At 40.4% G+C, this 22,430-nt stretch overlaps 1 protein-coding gene across 1 annotated transcript in view; it reads left to right on the top strand.

The window, feature by feature from the left end:
- pdzd8 (PDZ domain containing 8) overlaps positions 1-22,430 on the top strand; it is a 62,318-nt gene that overhangs the window by 33,439 nt on the left and 6,449 nt on the right. The gene's annotated exons all lie outside the window — the stretch shown is intronic.

Raw genomic sequence — 22,430 nt, 5'->3', positions numbered from 1 at the left:
CGTCACAGAAACACTTGTGAAAATTATCCAGATGTTTGTTGGACATTTACAGGATATAATTGGGGGATGGGTGGACAAAGGTGCTGCACTGATGCATCAGTATTGTTAAACTTGTGTCTAATGAAACTGTAAGTGTCCTCAATTTACTTGAACTGCATGTTGATGCACCAAGATCAAACTCTGTGCAGTGAGTTCAAACTGTCTGACATTTATCAGGACGAAACTTTCACTAGTCCACAATTTTTCATCATTTCAGAGAACAAATGCCAGTCACAAGAGAATGAAACAATATAGTTTACAGTATTTCTGCTCAGTATTTTTCATAATACAGATTATTTTGTCACTCATGAAAAGTAAAATGAGCCAAATCAGTCCTTTGTTTGGAATTCAACCAGTCACAATCCTTCTGGGATAACTTCAGCATTTCAGCAAGTCTCATGAGGGTTTGGAGACTATCATTGTGAAGATGTCTTGTGATTTTTTTGGAACAGACAGATTCAGGAATTTTTACAACATAAGGTTTTAAAATTGAGTGTTTAGTCAAAACATTCAGTGGTGGTACCATAGACTGTTTAAAACATGGACGTAGTCTTGCTGACGTCACCCGTCTGTTTCTGAAACGGAAAATGAAGCACATCGGCTATAGTGGCCATATTGGTAGTGGCAAGGGCTTCGCCTACAGCCATAGGGCGCCTGTCGGTCATGTGACCCTCAGGTGTGCCTCTTATTGGGGGAGCTAGTGATCTTAATATCCTCTGAACAGCCGCGTTAGAAAAAAATTCACCCCCCCGTACAGTGGGAGCCGGTAGTAAAATTAGTGACTCAGACAGGAGACGTTTTTTGAACCAGGCTGTAAATCGGTTAATTTCTGCTTTGAAAACAGCTTTTTTTGGCTTGGTGTGTATGTGACTTCTGCTACTCCCGGAGCCAGCCTCAAGCGAACACTCCAGAAACAGCAGATTTTAGCATTTCTGCATTGTCTCATATTCTGAGACTGGAGGTTGCCGCTTGGGTGTTACTTTATGTCTATGTTTGAAATATGAGAAAGCAGAACACCAACTTTCTAAACAAATTCACACCATGTTGATAAAATGCATGTAGTAACCCCCAGTTCACACATATCCTGTGCACTTCCGTTGGCGCCATACTTAACTGCCACACTAGTCAATCATTGTGTCTTTCTCCAGCGCGTGCCACCAACAGCATTAAGTCTCTGCTGCTGTGCTGCGAGTCTAACTTTGCTGGAGTTTGCTGCAACCACCGTAGAGCAGATCATACCAAACAGGACAACGGACATAAAAAAAAAAACACGAGTATCAGGTCGATTTCAAAATAAAGCACCATGTCCTGGCTCCAGCCGTTAACCTCATCCTTGCGAACATACTGGTCACAGAATGAGCTCAGAGTAAACCACAGACTATCCTCTGGAAGGTAACGTGCCTGTTGTTTACATGTTGTTTCTTCATTATACATGTTATTTTCATGTGGTTTTACTATCCCCATGGGAACACGTGGTTCCCCTGTGATCTAGCTGCTATTGAGTGCGCTGCCCTCCACTCCAGAGACTAGAGATTAGATTTTATTGTCACATGAATTTATTAAAGGTCTCATATTCTGCTCCTTTTCTGCAGTTTAATATGGATCATTAATGTCTTCATGAAATGGTAGTAACATGTTTTGGTCCAAAAAGCCAATAAATCAAGCACAGCAGCATTGTTTCCAGGCTCTCATAGCCCCTCTGTTCAGAACGCTCTGATTTAGTGGGCGTGACCTTCATATGTAAATGAGCCACCGCTGATACCGCCCCGCTCTTCAGCGTCCCTGAGAGAGGCACCACGAGCTCCGAGTGCACAATGTTTAGAAAACAGCGACGCTCGTTTACAGTAACATTACAGGCTAAAACAACAGGCTAACCACAGCTAAAGTTAGCATCCTGAAGCTAACACAGAGACAAGTGGGACACAGGAAAAGCTCTTACATCTGCTCCACAGCACACAGCATTTAAGATACTCACATTTCCAGGGTCCGGGGTTTGTTGGCGGATAGTTGGTAACGTGGAGTGACTAGCACATGCACAGTTTTACCGAGTGTAGCTGGCACATTTCCTTGATAAATGAACTCTAGCCACTTAGTCTTGTCTTCCTCCGAGATGGGAAGCTTGTGCATGGAACTATGTGGCTGTTTACAGCCAAATACAAAGCAGTGATGGCTCTTCCACTTTGGCATTCTCCAAAGGAGGAGTGGGTGGGGAGGGGGTTTGGGGGTATTTACTCTGGTGGACCAATCAGGTCAGACTTGCTCCTGATTGGTCAAAAAAGGGAATCGCTGATGTCGGCAAACCCTGGAAACTCCAAACAGCTCGTTTTAGGTTGGGATTTTACATTTACAAGCACTACTAAGTACAGGTTTTGTCATTAAATATCACATTTTGTGGGCTGGGAGGAAAGCCAAAGACCCACATATTTCACTAAAAGACTTAATAAAGTGATTTTTGCATAATATGGGAACTTTAAGTGTTCTGAATCTAATGTATTTTAGATATTTTTAAAAATGTTTTTGTAGATGTATTGGCACCAAATATAGTTTAAGTACAGACCAAAAAGAGATATATTTTTGCTTTGATGGCTACAGCAAGGCAGTGATTCCAGCTCTGAAAAGATTCAGTTCTGTCATATTTACTGTACAGAGGCAGAGATCCCTCCGTCCCCTCTGTCTCCTCTGCTTTCATTGGTTGATGTTCACTTCAGCGTGTTCATTGTGTCGTGTGTGAGCTCGCATCAACAACACGGACCACCTGTGCTCCGTGTGAATGAAGCCCTGTTCCATTACAGATTGGGCAGGTGTTTGGTTTTCTTTTATTACTCATTTATGGTGTGTCAAGGTTAAGGTTCTGTGTGTGTGTGTGTGTGTGTGTGTGTGTGTGTGTGTGTGTGTGTGTGTGTGTGTGTGCGCCTGTGTCTGTGGCGATGGGGGTGTGACTCTGTCAGGCGTGTTTACACATCTGCCCCGTCGATTCCATTGCCGGCCCTGAGTGCTGATGCTCGCTGACAGCCTGGCTGAAGAGGGAATGATGAGTGTGTGTGTGTGTGCACACGTGTGCTGCAGTGACACACACTAGTTGTAGTTGATGGGTTCAACTTTAGCCTTCATTAAAGAATGTGTGTTTGTCTTTGCTTATTGAGGCTGTTCTCTGGATGCTGCTTTGATGCCGTGGATATTTGTGGACTGACAATCGGTCTGAAATAATCCAGCATTCACTGCCTGTGTAATGTTTTTTTTTTTTTTTTTTTTTTTTAAAGAAGACAAAAAAATGATAACAGTTGTTATTTTAAAGGGACAAGAAACCGTTTTTTTCCTTTTATGAACTTTTAATGTTTTATTATTATTATTTTCAATGTTTTTTGTTGTTGTTTTTTTAACCTGTAAAAGTCTGTCAACCCCCCCGCCCCAACATCCTCACTGAGATCTCATCCTTTCCCATTTTTGTTTCTAAGCCTCTCAGAATGTAGTCAATATTCACCTCAGACACACATATACACACACACACACACACACACACACACACACACACACACATGCGCACCCACGTACACACAACACCATTGAGACAGGGAGAAGACACACAGGCAATTTTTATAGCGACCATTTAAGCATCTCTGACGCACACCACACAAACTCTTTGCGTGCACACACATACACACACACACATACACATACACACACACCTCCTCTTCACTAGGTTGTTTGATGTTCCACTCAGGGTATCTTTGTGTCTTTAATCTGCTGTGGACACCTGATGAAAGACAGTTGGCTGATGAGGAGGCAAACACACACACACACACACACACACACACACACACACACACACACACACACACACACACAACAATGAGTCATCTCAGCCAGGGTTCTCATTCCATTCAGGCCTATTTAATCACAAGTTATCAGTCTGGATTATATTATCTGTACTCTGATTTAATCCTGGTACATCACATGGTTTTTTAAAATATCTTTAAAGAATCTGGATTAAAAAGGATTTTTTAAGAATAATTTGTGAGTTTTTTATTGATTCTAGAAAAAAACAGAGGTCTGTTGCTCTGGAGGTCCAAACATCCCACTGAGTGATTTTCTCTCTGCTGACTTTAACAACTCAACAAACACTTGCTTCACCTTCTCAACAACCTCTGCCATGTGTGTGAGAGCCCCGGTCAAAGAAAAAAAAAAGGCGTAGAGCTGGTTGCTTGGACGTACTCCATGGATCGGCCCGTTCCCATCACTACCTGATCCAGATTTGAGGATGAGTGCATCTCTACTTTTGATACACAGCTTTAAATAGTTATTAAGCTCCCTGTTCTTGCAGTAGGGCGCATAATAAATCGGTATCAGTATGAGTATCAGATGATGTTGGTAATTTTTTTAACATATCGGTATCAGCTGATGTGTGAAAGTGGGCTGATATTTACTCATTAGCTGTCGGCCATTTTCAGAGCATCTTGAGCAATCTTTCAAGACCCAAACAAAACTTTTTTCTATGACTACATAAAACAACGAAACTACCTAAGAAGAGTGGATCCTCTTCTTTTATGTCTCTCTTCCTGTTTTTGATCCTAAAAACAGGCAAAACATACTTTTCATGATCGCGTTCATCTTGGGCTCTCCATCCTTTGATCCTCTTCATGGTCTCTGTCATCTTATCTCACAAACGCGCCGCTCTTTCTCTATGAGCTACCTCGACACATCATCCCATATTGTTTTTATTTTTGTGGGGGTTTTTTTTGGTAATATTGATATCACTGAATATGTGTGATCAGCCATAACAGGCATCTTAATATCGAATATGCATCTTGATTTCTCCTCTAAATCACTATATTAATATTAAATCCAACCCTTTGATGTATAAAATGACATCAGTATAATGATTCAAGCAGACCTTTTAGTTGGATTTTTAAAATTTGAATGAAAAAAGGGGAAATCTCAGTCAGGTGGAGTTCAGCAGACCTTTGATTTTAAACCAAACTTTATGTAGTTACATATGTTTAGTTCCGGTAAAATAATTCATTCAGATTTATTCAACTGGCTTAGATTATTATATTATATTATATTATATTATATTATATTATATTATATTATATTATATTATATTATATTATATTATATTATATTATATTATATTATATTATATTATATCATATTATATTATATCATATTATATCATATTATATTATATTTTATTATATTATATTATATTATTTTATATTATATTATATTATACTATATAATAGTATATTATATTATATCATATTATATTATACTATGTTATATTCTATTCTATTTTATTATATCATATTATGTTACACTATGTCATATTATATTATATTATATTATATCATATTATATTATATTATATTATATTATATTATATTATATTATATCATATTTTATTATATTATATTATTTTATATTACATTATATTATACTATATTATAGTATATTATATTATATCATATTATATTATACTATTTTATATTCTATTCTATTTTATTATATCATATTATGTTACACATGTCATATTATATTATATTATACTATATTATACTTTAAAATATCATGAACTAAAGTTGAAGATGATTTAATACTGTTTAATTACCATAAATCAGCTGCTGTATATTGTTGGTCATGCTTAAAGGCATATCGTGACTTCTGTCTGTTGCAGTATTTTGGTATTCAGCTGTGACATCAGACTCCTCTCTGCCAACATGTATCAAATAGTGCAAAGCTGAGTGCCGTGATTGAACAACAAGCAGAGGAGGGGGAAGGGGCAGCATATGCAGAAAAAGGAAAGTGAAACTTAAGAACATGTCGCTTTTTTTTCACGTTGTGAAGAGCTGGGAGAGAATCAGGCAGGGATCATACGGACAGCTTATCATATCCAAATGAGCAAGTACACTCTAGAAAACAAGCCCCAGGAACCCACAACCCGCGACTTTCTTTCCTCCTCCCATAATACCAATACACGCATGCACAGGATAGTTTTTCTGGGTAGGCGGGGGAGGGTGTTGCTCGCTGTGAGAGGAGCACCTGCTAAGCAGCAGAGAGTGAAACAAGCGAATCACCGAAAAGATTTACATTACGATGTCTGAAAACATTTAGGTTGCTGTTTGTACTCGATGATTGCGATACAGCCATTTTATATATCTCACGCGCAAAAACCCTCGATACATCGAGTATACTCGATATATCCCCCAGCTCTATCCGTGCATCCTTATTTTGCAGCATGGGAAGGTCTCTTTTTGGGTGGTGTATTTTGTAGGGAAAACAATCTTTTTTTCCAATCTACAAAACATGCGAATGCATACATTTTACACACTAATGCTAAAGCAAAACAAACTGTCACATCATTCACTGTCTCATCACTGACGTTTGGCATTTCAAAATTAAATTAGAACGGACTGAACAAATAATCCCACAGAACTCACAGATAAGATTAAGTACCTGGATAATCACCTGATAAGAGACAATATCACACGGACTACAGCTGATGATAGTTTATTTACAGTGCAGAAAGAAACATGAGAATGTAACTAATGGGGTACATAACAAAAAACCCAGCAAATAAAACCCATTAAATAAAAGCAGATGTTAGAGTCTGTAATGGGTTTGAGTCTTAGCTTCATCCCTGTTTGCTCCAAACATCAGGAAATGAGCCGACAGAGTCAAAACATCAGGCTGGGCAGAGGAAGTGTCCAGCCGCTCGAACCCATGGCTTCTGTTTCAGTCTGACCATTAGTGAAAGTCGTCAAAGCGTGGAGACACTGAGAGATGTTTTTAAATAAAGTAAGGCTCGATCATGTCGTCATTCACATCTAACACATAATCAAACCGTCGGGGAGCCAATCACCTCGGTCCTGTTTCCAAACACCTCAATCGACTTCTTGTGAGTGACACATTTGCCATCTATTTGCCGATTTGAATGGCCTGCTGTAATTCTCCGTGACAACAGCTGACCGGGTTTGAAGAGCAGATTAAAGGCATGAGAGATCGGCCGCACAAGCTGCTTGTTCCTAATCGTTTCCTCCACAGATCAATTCATCTCTGAGGAAACTCAATAGACCAGCCGCTACGTGCATGACAGACAGAGACACAGCTACATTACAGTTTGCTGGCTATTTTCATTTCGAGTGATTTTTTTCTGATCCTATAGACCTGCTCTCTCATTAGACAGGAAATGACTTTTACATTGTGTTCATACCACAGAGGGACAGAAAGTCTGCACTCGTATGGAAGTACTGATAGTCGGAGCAATAATTGATCCTTGATCATTTTACCCAGCTGCAGGGATCCTGTGATCAAAAACCTTTCTCTATTTGTTTATTTTTATTCTCAGGCCTGAAGGGGAAAGATCTTCTCCACAGATTTTGTTTTGGGACTTTTTAAGGTTTAGTGTTAACTCTGAAGAGTGAGGTTACATTAGCTCTGCTTGGTAGATGACTGGCAGGACATAACCAGGAGTCATTAATGTTACACATTACGGACATGTCTCAGCACCGGGCTGCAAGGAACACTGATCAGATAGTCTGCTCACCTTCTGGACACGAAACTAGAGCTGAGCATTTAGTGAAATTAATTAAATGAAACTGGCATCACAATTAAACTAGTGAAACAAAAAGAAAAAATAAAGAATAAATAAAGATTTGCTGGTATTAATTCATGCATGCATCATCTCATTTAACCATAACATGTAGGCCTGGCCTTTAGGATTAAACTGTTTATATGTTAACAGTTGTGTTGGTCATACAAAAGAAAGATTTATTGGTTGTGTTTGGAGAATAATGTGAAAGACAAAAGTCCTTTCCAAAAAATTGCAATCGCAATATTGGTCCAAAAAAAATTGCAATTAGACTACTTTTCAAAAAGGTTCAGCCCAACTTTAAACTAGAAACTGAGTTTACAAAATTTGATTGTTGTCACGTTTCAAACAACTGCTCTACGTAAATTTTCTTGTCACTTAGAGGTTGGGGATGTATCAAAGATACTCAGTATATCCCCCAGCTCTAAGTTGTTGCAACTAAAATGTATCATGTATCATGTATGACTGTATCGCGACCATTAAGTACAAATTGTCACGTAAATGTTTTAAGACACCACCAACCCAGATAAAAACTCTCCTGTGCGTGTGTTTTTGTTTCAGGAGAGGAGGGAAAACCGTTGCATGTATATAGGATTAGCAAATGCAACTTTTAAAAATCCAACTGGACGGTCTGCTCAAATCGTTATACTTGTGTCATTGATTGTGATATAGCGGAGAAATCAGAATATTGAGATTGTGTATCACAACATAGCTTAAAAATATTGAGATATTGTTTTTAGGCTATATTGTGCAGCCCCATTGTCACTTAGCATCCAACGGAAAAGTTGTCTTGAACATAGAAAAGACAATCTGCTCTCCAAAACAAATGCACACCTTGGCAAGAGTAGCATCTTTATGACGGTGGGTGATGGCGCTCATGGGAAACTGAGTTTTCATCCTGGAAATACTACAGATTCCAGGTAGTCCTCATAGCCCTTCTAAGATGTGGTGTTGCTCTTAAATTGATGCATACACAAAAGGGACTGGTTTGAGACCTCCCCACTCCTCCTGATCTCTTCCTGCAGAGCGTGTTCGAGAACATGAGAGGCAGAGAGCGACACCAGAGGCTTTAAAACATGGAGGTGGATGGTGGTTAAGATAGATAAAAAAGAGAAAGAAGAAGCTTTGTTGAATTTTTAGGAAGGAGAAAAATGATTTTTATGCAGCCCATCCAGGTATATCTCTGCGTTTGGAAACTCTAAAGCTGGATAGCTGCTTTGATGCTAATATTTTATAAACTAAAAGGAACAGATCTTGATGATCTTCTGCTACAACAACAAATACACTCAGTAAGTTTGAACATCCCCCCACAGTCTTTGACGGAGCAGAGATAACACAGGCTCTTGAGTTATGAAATTACTCTGATTGCTCTCTGAAAACTGCCGTGACGTAGGTTCGTCTGTTTTTCTTCTGCTATGTCTCTGTTATTTAGAGTGATGGTAACTGCTCAGGATATTTACTGTTTGTACTTCTCCTCCACAAAAAAATGATATTATATCAGATGTGTTGTGCAGAAGTAGAGACAAATGGCATTAATGCCTTTTTTTTTTTATGTCTTCCTGTCCAGCTCACTGCAGGGAGAGGGTTGGCGTGAATCGCCTGTTGTTACGCAGCGGTGCAAAGAGCCAACAGAGCCCATATGTTCATGAATCTTAGCCCTGTTAATGCATCTGCTGAAACGATGTGATGAAGATGAGCAAAAGTTGAATGAAAGATAAGGAAATGTTACGTGGTCAAGCAGTCAGGTCACTCTGGCTGAAGCAAAATGACACCGAGCGTGGAGAAACTGAGGAGGGAGATACGCGCAGTGTTTGTTCAAAGGAGAGCAGAGACTGAAATGCCAACATGATAACACGGAAAATGGTGTCCTACTTCTTTATGGACCAGCAGCAGTGCTTCAAAATGTAGTTGCCATTTAATCAACTCTGATGGTGTAACCGTCACCAAGGATCCCTGTTTGTTTAATGTGAGGACAATGACAGAGGCACATAAAGGGAGCGTGTGGGCAACCGGCCCGCCGCTGCCGTCCATACAAGTGCAAATCAGGCAGAGCACCTTTTTGTTTGCCCCGGTCTCCATAACAACTCTTTGTTCTTAGTCCTTTTGAAACCTGCTCCCTTATGATAAAAAGGCAACTTGAAAATCCAGGTTTAGCAGCTCCATGAACAAAAGTGTGGAAGTAAACTTCACGTGATTTACTGCTCCGCTCCTCCACAGCACATCTGACTGAAAGACATGAACTGGGCCATGTTACTGGAGATGGAATGAGTCATTTTAATTATGCTCTTATCTGGTCCAGCTCTCTGATTAACCCTTTAATACCTCAGCCTCAAAATGTCCATAAAAACCATAAAAAGGTCAGAAAATGTTCTGTGAGGAAATGCTTTGACCCTTTTCCATGGGATGTTTGGAATTTTTCCGATTGACTTCATGTTATGTGAGAGTAAAACAGTTTAAGGTGAAGAAAAACACAAAACAGAATTAGATTTTAGAGATTTAATGAAGGAAAAAACACTTCAAGTGAACATAAATAAATTTTACAGGATAAACTCCAAAATTATTTGTCTGCTTCTCAGTATGGGACAAACTGAAACCGAAAGTAAAGGAGAGAAAACGTATTCAGCTGGTCACACATTGTACACTACAAACAAGGCATGGCACATTATTCTGCTAAGATTAGCTCACAATACAAAATTCAAATTATGCTCATGCAGGACAGTGAAAACCTGGTTCACTGCTCTAACATCACTTGATAAATACATAAATACATAAATACATGTGCCGTTTTACCAGTGGTGTCAAGTAATGATGTAAAAATACTTTGTTACCTTACTTAAGTAAAATTTGAGTAGTTATTTTTTTAGAGACTTTTTGCTTCTACTCCTTACATTTCAGGCAAATATCTGTACTTTCTACTCTGCACATTTTAAAAACAGCCTCACTACTCCTGTTTCATTCCAGCTTGTCATCGTTCAAAAAGACACAAACCAAAAATAGTAAAAACTTATCCTAAAATCTCTGAAATCACATGATCTGGAAACAGTGAATTTGATTGTGAATGGAAAATATGTTTAAACATAATACCATTCCAACACCCTGCTGGTTTGTACGTGATCCATCCAACCTGCACATGACACAAATCATGCCACACTTCAGCAATGACATAACAGACGTATGTAGCACAGTGTGAAGATGTCCGTTTCAGAGACTCTGGAGTGGAAATGAAACATATAAACTGTAGGTCCCTGTAGGGCATCCTAAGCTTTTGACCTTGATGGCAATTATCCCCCTTTGAGTTTCTTACTTATATACTTTAAAGTGATACTCCAGGATGGAACAAGTTGGGTCCTATCACAAGGTTTAGGGCAGAAATTACCCCTACAGCAGTGTTTTTGTGCAGCAGAAGCCCAGAGCGCTCGCACCAAACACCCCCTCCCTGCTCCTCTGCCGGTTTCCTCTGCACTCAGACGGGGCCATATTTTACTTGACCCAAAACACAAATAAACGGACTCCCACCGAAAAAATCTGATATCAGTCTGCATTCACGCTTTATTTAGAGAATTTTCAGCACGTTACTTTCACACAAAAACAGCGCTAAATAAAGCTTTAGTTCTCATCGTGTCTGTTCGTCCTGGCAGACTACCTGCGTTTGTTTATATCTGGCACGCCGTGCGTGCGGTTTTATACAGTAAGCCTCGTAGCCAGCTGTGGCTCTGCAGCAGAGGTAGCGCCGTTTTACAACACGATGAGAACTAGAACCTTATTTAGCGGTGTTTTTGTGTGAAAGTAATGCGCTGAAAATTCTCTAAATAAAGCGTGAATGCAGACGATATCAGATTTTTTCGGTGGGAGTCCGTTTATTTGTGTTTTTGGTCAAGTAAAATATGGCCCCGTCTGAGTGCAGAGGAAACAGGCAGAGGAGCAGGGAGGGGGTGTTTGGTGTGAGCGCCCTGGGCTTCTGCTGCACAAAAACACTGCTGTAGGGGTAATTTCTGCCCTAAACCTTGTGATAGGAACCAACTTGTTCCATCCCGGAGTATCACTTCAAGGATTTTTGAAACCAGCACTTTTACACTTTTACTTGAGTAAAAAGCTTGAGTTGATTCTTCAACTTCTACAAAAGTCTTTTTAAACCCTAGTATCTATACTTCTACTTGAGTAATGAATGTGAATACTTTTGAAACCTCTGTGTTTATGGGGTGCACAATGCACACACTTACACATACAAAGTACAAACACAGCATGGTACTCTGCTCAATCCTAAATAATAAACATTGAATTATGGACATAGCCAATACAAAAAACAAGCATCAATCAAAACGTTCATCACATGTAATTACAAAGAGAACTTCATTCATTGTGAAATTCATCCCATCTAAATTACATCTTTACTCTGTCTTTAGAAGCTGCTCCTTCAGATGCCCCTTTAGTCTCAAAATCATGTGGAACCCTCAGCAAAGGCTTTTAAACCTGGGAGGAGCTTATTTTTTGGCATTTTTGGACAAACTCGACTTTATTTTTCTGGCTTCCTAAATAACTGTCAAAACCGCATACAAGCTGAAAGAGTAACATCTCAGCTTCTACAAAGCACAGGAAGTGTTTCGTTTGTGAAAAGCGTTTAGGAAAAATCGGCAATCAAAATATGCAAATGTGTCAACTAGGTATGGAACTAACAATTACTATAAATGTTGACTTATCTATTGGTTACTTTTTCGATTAGTCAACTAATCACAATTATTTTGTGTTTCAACCTAATTTGGCCTTTAAAATGTAAACCTTTATAATTCAACCTGTGTGTTGCATTTTCACTGAATATACTCAGAGTTAAGTTCTCAACTCTGATTGGTCAGCCCTGTGTCATGCGTTTTTGTTTTTATTTCATTCATGATGACATAAAAATATTAGTACAATGCAAAAAAAAATTAATAAATCTCAAAATGAAAGAAGCAGGTAATAAGTAAATTAAGTTGTTGTTCGCAGTGTTGGTTGACGAGACCGCTTATTAGTGACTTTGGTCTTATTTTCTAAAGTTTATTTGTTTATTGGGGCTTGCTTTGCTCTCTGTATGATCCCACCTGACTCTCTCCCAGCTCTCAGTGACAACACGTTTAGTTTCATTTCTCTACACACGCTACTTCCACTTTGCTCAGTCCTGAGAACCAGCATGTCATCCTCACCTCCTTCTCCTCACCTTGAGGGAAATCATCAAGCCCTACACCAGTTAGCATTGACATGCTACAGGCTGCTAACAGCTGAGTTCACATGTAAACAATGCAGCCATGGTTACATGTAGGATCTCCAGACAAACACAGGAGAAAAGTAGTAAAAATATCACTGAAGCCACAAAAAGTTTGGTGTCCATGACCAACAATGAGCCATACAAAGTAATGATCCACTCCAAATACAAAGATGACGAAAAAGAGACGGAAAAATTACAAGAAACGGACAAAGAAGAGAGAACTACTGCAAAAGGCAGCCATAGCCAACAAGACGGCACCTAGCCTATATCAGACCGATATCAATAGTGAAAAAGGTCAATAGTGAAAACCCTCAGACCTCGCTGTGGGTCAACAGAACAGGAAAACTCATCTGAAGACTGTTAAAGCAAGGAGACACATTGACATACTAATTGACAGCCCGCCCCTCCTGTTTTTATCAACTCCTCTGTTAACGGCCCGTGAATGGGACTGCAGCCGGGGTGACACCTGAAATGTTCAAGCACAGACTTCATACCCCATCTCATCAACCTTCTTTGATCATCTTCTGTCTGAAAACATCCACCACACCAGCGCCACAGCCCAGTTAGTGCCCATGTAAACACCTGAGCAGCTTCTGGCCGTGCCCCCCTCCCCTCACCCCGCTTCACCCCCATCACCACTGAGGTTGCTAATCAGACGTGGCAGGGAATTGCTGTGCACTTGCCTCGCAGCGACTTGTACCCTATAACCATACACAAATCGATCTGACATGTGGTATTAGATTAAATTACCAAGCAGCGCAATGACAGGGGAAAGGATTTGTTCAGCCCCTCCTCCCTCCATCACACGCACCCTCCCAGACCTGCCGCCGAGCTGAGGGATGTTCAGCCAAGCAACAGGAGATGCTGCTCCGTCTGATTTATTTGTCAAGCTGGGTATCAGAGCAGCCTGCAGCGAGCCGCCTCTCTCCGTAGACTGCTGTCAGTACTCACGTCACTGTCTGAACCCGAGCTGACTGAGCTGAGCGAAGCAGACGTGAAATCTGCCGCTCAAAAACTCTACAAGGAAAGATCTGAGATAAATCTGAAAGCCTGTTGTATTCCTCACTTCCTGTCTGTGGAGACCTTTGACTGTTCATAGCGGTAAAAGGTGGTGATGGACATTGACCCCCTCCAGCATTTTATGTTCCCAACAAGTTCTCATTTCAAGAAGGCGCTCAGTTAGGGGCTGAGCTGTGCGAGTATAGTGGCCGGCCCATCAGTTTGAAATCATAAAGGCAGAGAAAAACTGAGTTATAAAAGTGATGTGAACTCGTGAAGGAGCTGTGTGGCCTGATTCGATTTTAAAGCTACCAAATGTTTCCCTTTTAGAAATCAGAGCTTCCTGGTGTGGTGGTGTACTGTCATTTATCTGCACTACTACTTTGCTTTGTATGTCATTCTCTATCGCTTTTAAGTATTTATAAGAACACCCTGTTCCCTTTCTTGAAACAGGCAGAATTTTATACCAAGTCTACAACAGAATCATTCATGTGAGGACACTGATTGTCTTCCTCCTAGATTTTCAATTTTATTACCTCTGGTGATTCCAGGATTTTAGAAATGCCAAAAAAGGTCTAAGGTATTTAATTTATCTGATCAGTAGACAACAAGTCTACCTATGTGCATGTGTTGCTGTGTTTCCCAAATTCATCCGCCTCCACTGATATCGTCGTTACCCGGGTTTTGTCACTTCAGGGGTCTTCAACAAAGGAATGCAGAAAACAGATCAAACATTTTCTGTTTGTATGGTTTTGTATGAATCTGAACCAGAGCTATTTGTATTTTTTGTACAGTAATGGATGAAATGCACCGTTTAGAGGTTTAGTTTTTGCTTTAAAAGGCATTTTTGTGATCCACACTTTTGGAATTCCTGGTTCAGACAATACACTCCTGAACAAAACTTCAAGACCATGGTAAGAATAACAAGAATCTATGTTTGGCAATGGCAGATCACTGGCAGGTTGTAAGTGGAGCTTAAAAATGCAAGATCGAAGAAAACAGGAGGAAGAGACGAAAAATCAAGAGGAGTGCTGTGTGTCAAATGGACCACCAAGTGGTCCGGTATGGATCTCTTAAGTTTGGTACAGGTTGGATGAGTAAAGCCTGATCCTGTTTGCGTTTCCACAGAAAAACTCTACCCCCTGGTAGAAGAAAAATGCTACACAGTAAACAAAAAGCAACGATGGAAGACATCCGGCAATTCATCTTCTTTGTGATTGGCATGTAGCTCTTTGATACAAAGAACAATCAAGCTTTGTTTTAGAGAAAACTGTGTGCTGCCAGGAGAAATACAGCAGTCGTCGTGCGGTAAGAGACGATTCTTTCGATCTTTCAACAAATTAACGGTCTGCAGTGTTGCAGCTCCAACTTCCAAGGTTTAGTCTGGCACCCCAACAGAAGGGTCCCAAAAAGTGGGACGTCTCGCCTCAGTTATCAGTGGAAACGCCGTAAAATGCGTGCTTTACTGAGAGGAACAGAACTGAACCACTTCGTGGAAACAGGGCTAAAGACCTGAGGAGTGTGTTACATAGCACAATCGCGCTTTGTTTCAAAGAAGACTGTGTGAAAAGAAATGGGGAAAGAATACAGCAACTGTGGCATGGGAAGTGATGATTCCTTTGACCACTCAACGGACAGCTGAGTTTCTAGCTACACCTTCTGGGGTTGGACTGTGTGAATGTTCAGTCATTAAACAAACGGGACAAGTAGTCCTAACTAACGCAGGTATAGATTACGTCATAATTAAGAGGAACCTCCTGGAAAACCCCATCAAACTAACTCAAACTACATGTCTACCACTCATAGAGAGCAATAAACCTGATGAGCAGTAACGGTGTGACTGAGAGAAGATCAAGAAAATACTTTTCAGAGTAAGAAATGGAGATTTTATTACAAGAATACACAAACAGCTGTTATCAGTGAGTCAATCAGGTAAACAAAGAGAAAGAGAAAGTTTGGCTAAAGATCCTGAACAGAGTAAATGCGTATGGTGTTTCTAAGCACAAAGTAGAAAACCTCAGTAATAAAATCAGTAATATGAAAGCTGCTTTGAAGAAAAAGCGCTGCAGCAATGCCCCAGTACCTCGATGAAGAACTCCTAAAGCAGTTTATGAACTCCAACATTTGACCTGGATGCAGACAATTGAAGAGCGAATCAAATTTGTAAAACTGCCGGCAAAAAATGTTGTGTCTCCTAAAACTGAAGTTGCTGTATGACTACACATCACCACCTTTCCAAAGGATTTTCCTGTCTTTGCATATTTCGTCTTAAACTGTGACGTATTGCGCTTATTGCGTATTGCGTATTGCGTATTGCGTATTGCGTATTGCGGCCCTTTTTTCTTTGCTAATTGGTGGCCATGCATACAGGCCCTGATCTCCAAGATTAGTTTCAGGAGTTTATACCTGATCCTCTAGGTATGTTGACAATATTCCATTGTTGTTATATATTCAGGGACCTGTTGTTTAGATGCGACTGAGGGTTACAGAGGATGAGCCTGGTGAAACAGAAAGTGTCATTGATGATTTTTCTCTTCACAATGAAGGTTTTTATTTCAAAGATCAAGAGCAGATTTGGTAAGGTTTCAGTCCTGGAGGTGAAGGAGAGAACTTGAAAGAACTGATAGCTGCCATCTGAGCACATTAACCTTTCATTTGTCCTGTGTATCAGAGCAGATAAAAGACAGACTGGATCTGCTGAAACACAGGCTAAATTGCTCCATCTACATCCATCCTGTTCAACGTTTGCTGAGTTCTTTGTTTGCGTTTTCTGCTCAGAGACAAGAAGCCGAGACCTGCCTGTCGGTCTAGTCGATGCTAACAAGGTTAGCCCAGTCGCTGCTGCTCGGCCCCCAGAGAAAGCTCCATTACACAACAATTAAACTCGGCAATTTGGAGAGGCACAAACGGCTACTTACACCCTGAAAGTCAGAGGGGAGAGGATCCAGAGCTTGCTCTTTCATGGAAGTCTGATTCTGATCTGCAGAAAAACAAATGTTGTCGTGCAAATCACACACTGTCGTAGTAACATTTTTAGAGAATCCTGTTAATGTGTTTTATTTTTTTCTTATTGAAACAAGGCGTTTTTTCAAAGGAAGGAGCCATGAAACTTGTGTGTGTGTGTTAGTGTAAATGGAGCAGACTGTCTTATCACTGGAGTTTTGTGTAAAGCAACATGTGTGATGAGGTTTGAGTGGGCATGTTTTACTGATGTAAGTGTGTTAAAGACACATTGCTACTTTTTGTGCTGCAGCAGAGCAGCCTTGTGTGCTTTCTTTTGTATATCTATCATAGACACAATGGCTACATGCAGCCAGCAGCTGTACACACACACACAAATACGTAAGGATTAAACAACGAGGAAGCGTGCATTAGACCGTTCTAAAGCACGGCGTGGAGTGGTGTTACTCCACAGGCAGCTCCGACGAGTCTGTGAGACGATCGTGGGGCTAAAGATTCATCTGTCAACCGCTCACACTAGAAGATAATCTTGCCCGAACGTTGGGCCCGATTTTAGTCCCAGACCAGATTTCTTCCCCGATTGTCGGAAGAACCGAATCTGGGTTAAATCGGGCGAGAATCCTGTAGTGTGAGCCAGGCTTTATAGAGACGGGGCCCAGTAGGAGCGCAGGCTGCCCTCACATGCGTTGAAATGTGTGTGACGCGTTGCTATGGTAACGCGCACAGCGGAGTGATACAACGGTGATTTAACTTGCCAAACTAACTTTTCAACTGGCGTGCATTAGACCAATCTAAGGCACACCAGTTGACATTGGAATTCTCACTGACCATGGTATTAATAGTGATATACAGTAACCACTTTCATCTGTTCTTATTCTAAGGACGTATTATTTCCCCTGTTTGACTCTTGGTTGTCTGGTCAGGCAGAAGGTGATTGACTCAAAATCTGTTGTTGCCATCGAACATGATTCTGATGCCAGCCTATGTGGGGTAAACAAGCAAAATATAAAACCCCTGGAGGAGGATTAGTTCCTTTCCATCTTTGATCAGACTTTATCTCCAAAGTGCACATTGTCCTTTCCTTTTTTTGTCTTTGTGCATGAGCTTTACACTGCTTGTTGATTATGAATATTTTGGGTTTAGTAAGCACGGTCATGTCACAGTCAAGGACCTACAAGATAGAGTCCAATTTAATTCAAATTGACGATGAGTAGTAAGAGCAGAACTGACTGATCATGTAAACTGTTGCAGATGCTGATAACTGACTGCTTTGCATGTCTTGATTCACGGCATCAACTTTCTGAACCACAGACAGCTCTGTTCGGTTCAGCTATGCAGTCTCTGGCAAACCAGTTTTTAGATTTTTTATAGCCTTAAATGTATTTTCTCTGTCTGCTAGAGCCTGTTGCATTGATTAAATAGCACAAGAAGAATAAAAACTTTTTTTAAAAAGATTTATTTAGAAGCTTCAAAGCCATTTTTTCTGCCGGCAAAATCAAAAAGCTTTGGACGTTTTCAGTGGTTCTTTGTTCTTTGTGAAGCCATGCCACAAAGATAGAGGATGGTTCTGGAGGTAAAGTGCAGTTTAAAGGGCATATTGCAGGTTAAATTTTTTACTAGATTAAAGCTATGGTCTATGACCTGAAACCCAGTTTGGCTGATGAGACACATTTGAAAAACACAGCCTCACTCCCCCCTTCCCCCCAGTGTTCCAAGATCCCGCCCCCCAGCTCGTATCACCCTTCTTTGCCTCCTAACAACACGCCCCCTCCGACAGAGCAAGAAGCGGCCGGCAGAAAATGTAACAAACAAGACAGTCACCCTCCTTGTAACACACAGTGGAAGCTTTTTCAATTGAACCGGCGCGATCAAAACCATGAATTAGCCGGCAAAGCAGGTCTGACGTTGCCACTGCCAGATGATCAGAGCAGAGCCGACTGTGGGCAAGGCTTTACCTTTCTCAGTGTGTCTTCACCAGCTCAGTTTACAATGCTAAAGATGTGTGGCTAACTTGTGCTAATATCTATTGACAGAGCCGACCTGTTTCGGCCAGCAGCGTTCAGTCATTAGCCAGTACAGGCACAGACTAACCAGAGTTATTCAGCTGACATCTCCCACTGTGGTAAACAAAGTCATTACCTGTTCAACAGAAACTCAGCTGTCTCGGCGTCAGTCTTCTGTCCCAAATCCCTCTGCAGTTTTGTTTTCATTAGTTATACAGCTATACATTTCTCCAATATTCAGTCTCTGTTGGCACCTGTATCGCTCATAATTCTTCCTTGCTTTGGCCTTTTCCTTGAAACTTTTTCGTTTTCTTTCCTTCCCTGTGGAGGGTAACAGTAACAGCTTCCTGGTTTCGTTTTTTAATGTTAAACAGAGGCAGAAGCAGGGGGACTCCCAATTGTGATTTCACCTTCAAATGCTGGTTTTTAATGTGGTAGTACAAAAACCCATACTAAAACATCTCCAGGAGACACTGTGGTTTATTGATTTTGGAATTTCTTTCAGGATATTGTTTTTAAGTTATTTTCCTATCAATTTCTTAAGTTGTCTTTAACCTGCAATATGCCCTTTAACCCAAAAGATATAAGGAGCACCTGTTAAAGAATCACTGAGTCAACACACCCACACGCCATGTTTTTTTTTTAATTGCACGATTCTCACTTTTACCTGGTGACTGAATGGTCTACATGCTGTAAATAGCTGTGCCATTACATATTGAGCATCGTGCTACATGTTGTAGAGGTTTTGCATCTTCTCCAGGTCAGAGCTGCAGAGCCTCCACTTATTTACTGTGTGATTTGAAGCTCAATAGGCCTTTAGCCTCCACATTCTCCCCCACAGCAACCTGTTGCCTCCACAATGTTGTTAAAGTCTTCATGGAAGACCTGTAACATGGTCTAATCAGATTAAAGCTGGAGACAAACACACACACACACACACACACACACACACACACACACACACACACACACACACACACACACACACACACACACACACACACACACACACAAACAGAAATGTGTTTGATGCTGAGGCAGAGCTCTGTGAAAGGAAGGGATGTTCAGCAGCCCTTTAAGTATCATGTTTAAAGATCTGCAGCCCTGAGAATTATGGGTAAACTGGAGTCATCAGGTCTGCCTTTAGTGTAAGTACTACTGTTCTGTTATTGGACCACATTAATTAGTTTTAATAAGTATTTAACCTTTTGTAAGAAACTTTCATCTGTACCCTGACATTGGAGGGTAATATTCACAGTACAGCATCTGTTTATAACATCTTAGTCCAGTCTCCTCACCCTCCTCACCCTCCTTGCCAGCTTGTATAGATCATCTGCTTATTCATGGCTAACCCTAACTCAATCACAGCCTTCCACCAGAACTGTAACAAATGACAGCAGGGAAATTACAGTCATTTGTCTTCGTCTTCCCACATCAGTCTGTCCTCCTCTTCTGCCTTTTAAACCAGCACACCTGTACCTTCTTCTCCACCTCCTCCACCTCTTTTCTCCTCGTCTTTGGATGCGCGCCTCTGTAAAATAACAACCCCGACCAATCACAGTGAAATCCAAGATTTTTTTTAACATTTCTGTCCTCTGTCATAGACAATGTGAGGTTTTTTTAAATTTTTGCATGAAAGTGGGAGTACTTGGGATCTTGCTAGAGCCCCTGTAGTCCTCCAGCAGCTCACCTCTACATCACAACAGGTGTTATGTATCACATGATGTGACTGTGGCTGTACGCTTCGGCTGTTATTAAGGCAGACGGGGGTGGGGGCTTTAATTACTGCTCTCCCTCCATGCAGGGGCAGAATTGCCACTTTCACTTTGGCTGTCACGTCAAAGAGCTGGAGGCGCATGTCAGTGTTACACTTGTGTTTGACAATTTGCAGCCTATTCAAATCTTTTGTTTTTCATCTTAACGGACTGTTAGCTATTTGTTGAGTGCTTTTAATGTACACTACAGTGAGAATAAGGCATTTGATTTATCCAGAGGAAGTGGTTATGACATTTTAAGATGTGTTTTATATTTATTTGTGTTCCTTTAGCATTTCTGTCCTCCAGATAACCTCTTGGTGTAATCATTTTAAAGCAGTGTGATGATTGTCTTTAATAGGGATGCACGATATTGGATTTTTGCCGATATCCGATTTGCCGATATATCGAAACCCCTTTAGGCCGATACCGACAATCACAATTTGTTTGTTTTTTTCACTGTAAAGAAAGCTAAGTCTATCCTGTACTGGAATTTATATGTTACTCTTATTGTGACGGTCTTATTTGTTTAAGAAACACACATAAAACAAGACAAAAAACTTTTGATTTTACCATAAATAAGAAATGTATTATATTTTCAAACTCAAGACATTCAGTATTGAAATACAGAAAAATAATTTCTTTAGATCACATGAACTTTAAATGTACAATGCATTTTTAAACATAACCAAGTTGCATTTGATTATTTTAGAGCTACTGTAACAACCTGGTGACAGACACAGAGCTCTGCAGTGCAAATAAATGAAGTGCTACATTTTGTTTAAGGAGCTTATTTTTCAGATGGAAAATAATAATAATCCTAACTGAATAGCACCTCATTGGCTGTGCATATCGGCAGAAATTTTCATATCTGCCGATACCGATAAATGTGTTTTTAAGCTTTTATCTGCCGATACCGATATTGTGCCGATAATATCGTGCATCCCTAGTTTTTAACTAATGTTTATGGTTAGCGAAGTGTTTTAACATTCGTAGATACTCAGCTTGCAGCCCATGGTTTGACTGTCAACAGGTGTTGATTCATTCTTTATTTCTCTTTTGGTTTAGCGCTGACTCACATACACTTCATTCAGGTTCCTCTCCGCTCCATCACAAATGCATTCGAGCTGCGTCTCAGCTCTGGCCATAGACTGTAAATAAAAAATAGACGTCCGCTTGCTCGATGCGAAGTGAGGTCTCCACAAAAAATGCTCCCCCTGGTGGCTGGCTGCAGTATAGGTTAAAAAATCTGGTTTTCCAGTCATTCCAGATGGGCTGTGGTTAAACTTAAAAAAATTGATACTCCTCGTAGAAATGTTTCTCACGTCCGATTGTTGTGGTGATTTGAAGATATCATTACGCTGCCTTGTATTCAAGTCCTCTTTTTTCTGAAAAGTTTCGTTTTCATTAGTTATATGAGGTTAAAAACATGGTTTTGCATAAAATTTAACACTGATTGACAGCTGCTGTTCTCGTGTATTTTTTTCGGGGACTGTAAAATATGTTGGGAGGTAGAGTCAAGAAGTGATTAGACTCTCAAAAGAAAAAAAATATGTATTATTTTTGTCACCCAGCTCCACTTAGAATCTCCCAGAATCCCTCACAGTCTCTACCACACAGACTCTGGCTGCACAACTGTAGAATGGTGGCGCCTGTGACGGGGGAATTTTGGCTTCAAAACTGTACAATGATAAATGGCGGAGCCATGCTGTCCACTCTATATACAGTCTTTGGCACTGGCAGGTTGGAGCCCTCTGGATCAGGGCCCATATTCCCCAAAGCAACTTAAGTCTAAAAGTAGCTCTTAGTGCCATCATTCTTTGCAAAATCTTAGAAATCCTTGAATT

This window comes from Halichoeres trimaculatus, unplaced genomic scaffold, assembly GCF_033239565.1.
Source record: "Halichoeres trimaculatus isolate MK-OKI-2021-1 unplaced genomic scaffold, fHalTri1.1 fHalTri1_scaffold_8, whole genome shotgun sequence".
Classification (NCBI taxonomy): domain Eukaryota; kingdom Metazoa; phylum Chordata; class Actinopteri; order Labriformes; family Labridae; genus Halichoeres; species Halichoeres trimaculatus.
The sequence above is the reverse complement of the archived record's forward strand: the minus strand, read 5'-3'. Positions and strand labels throughout refer to the sequence as shown.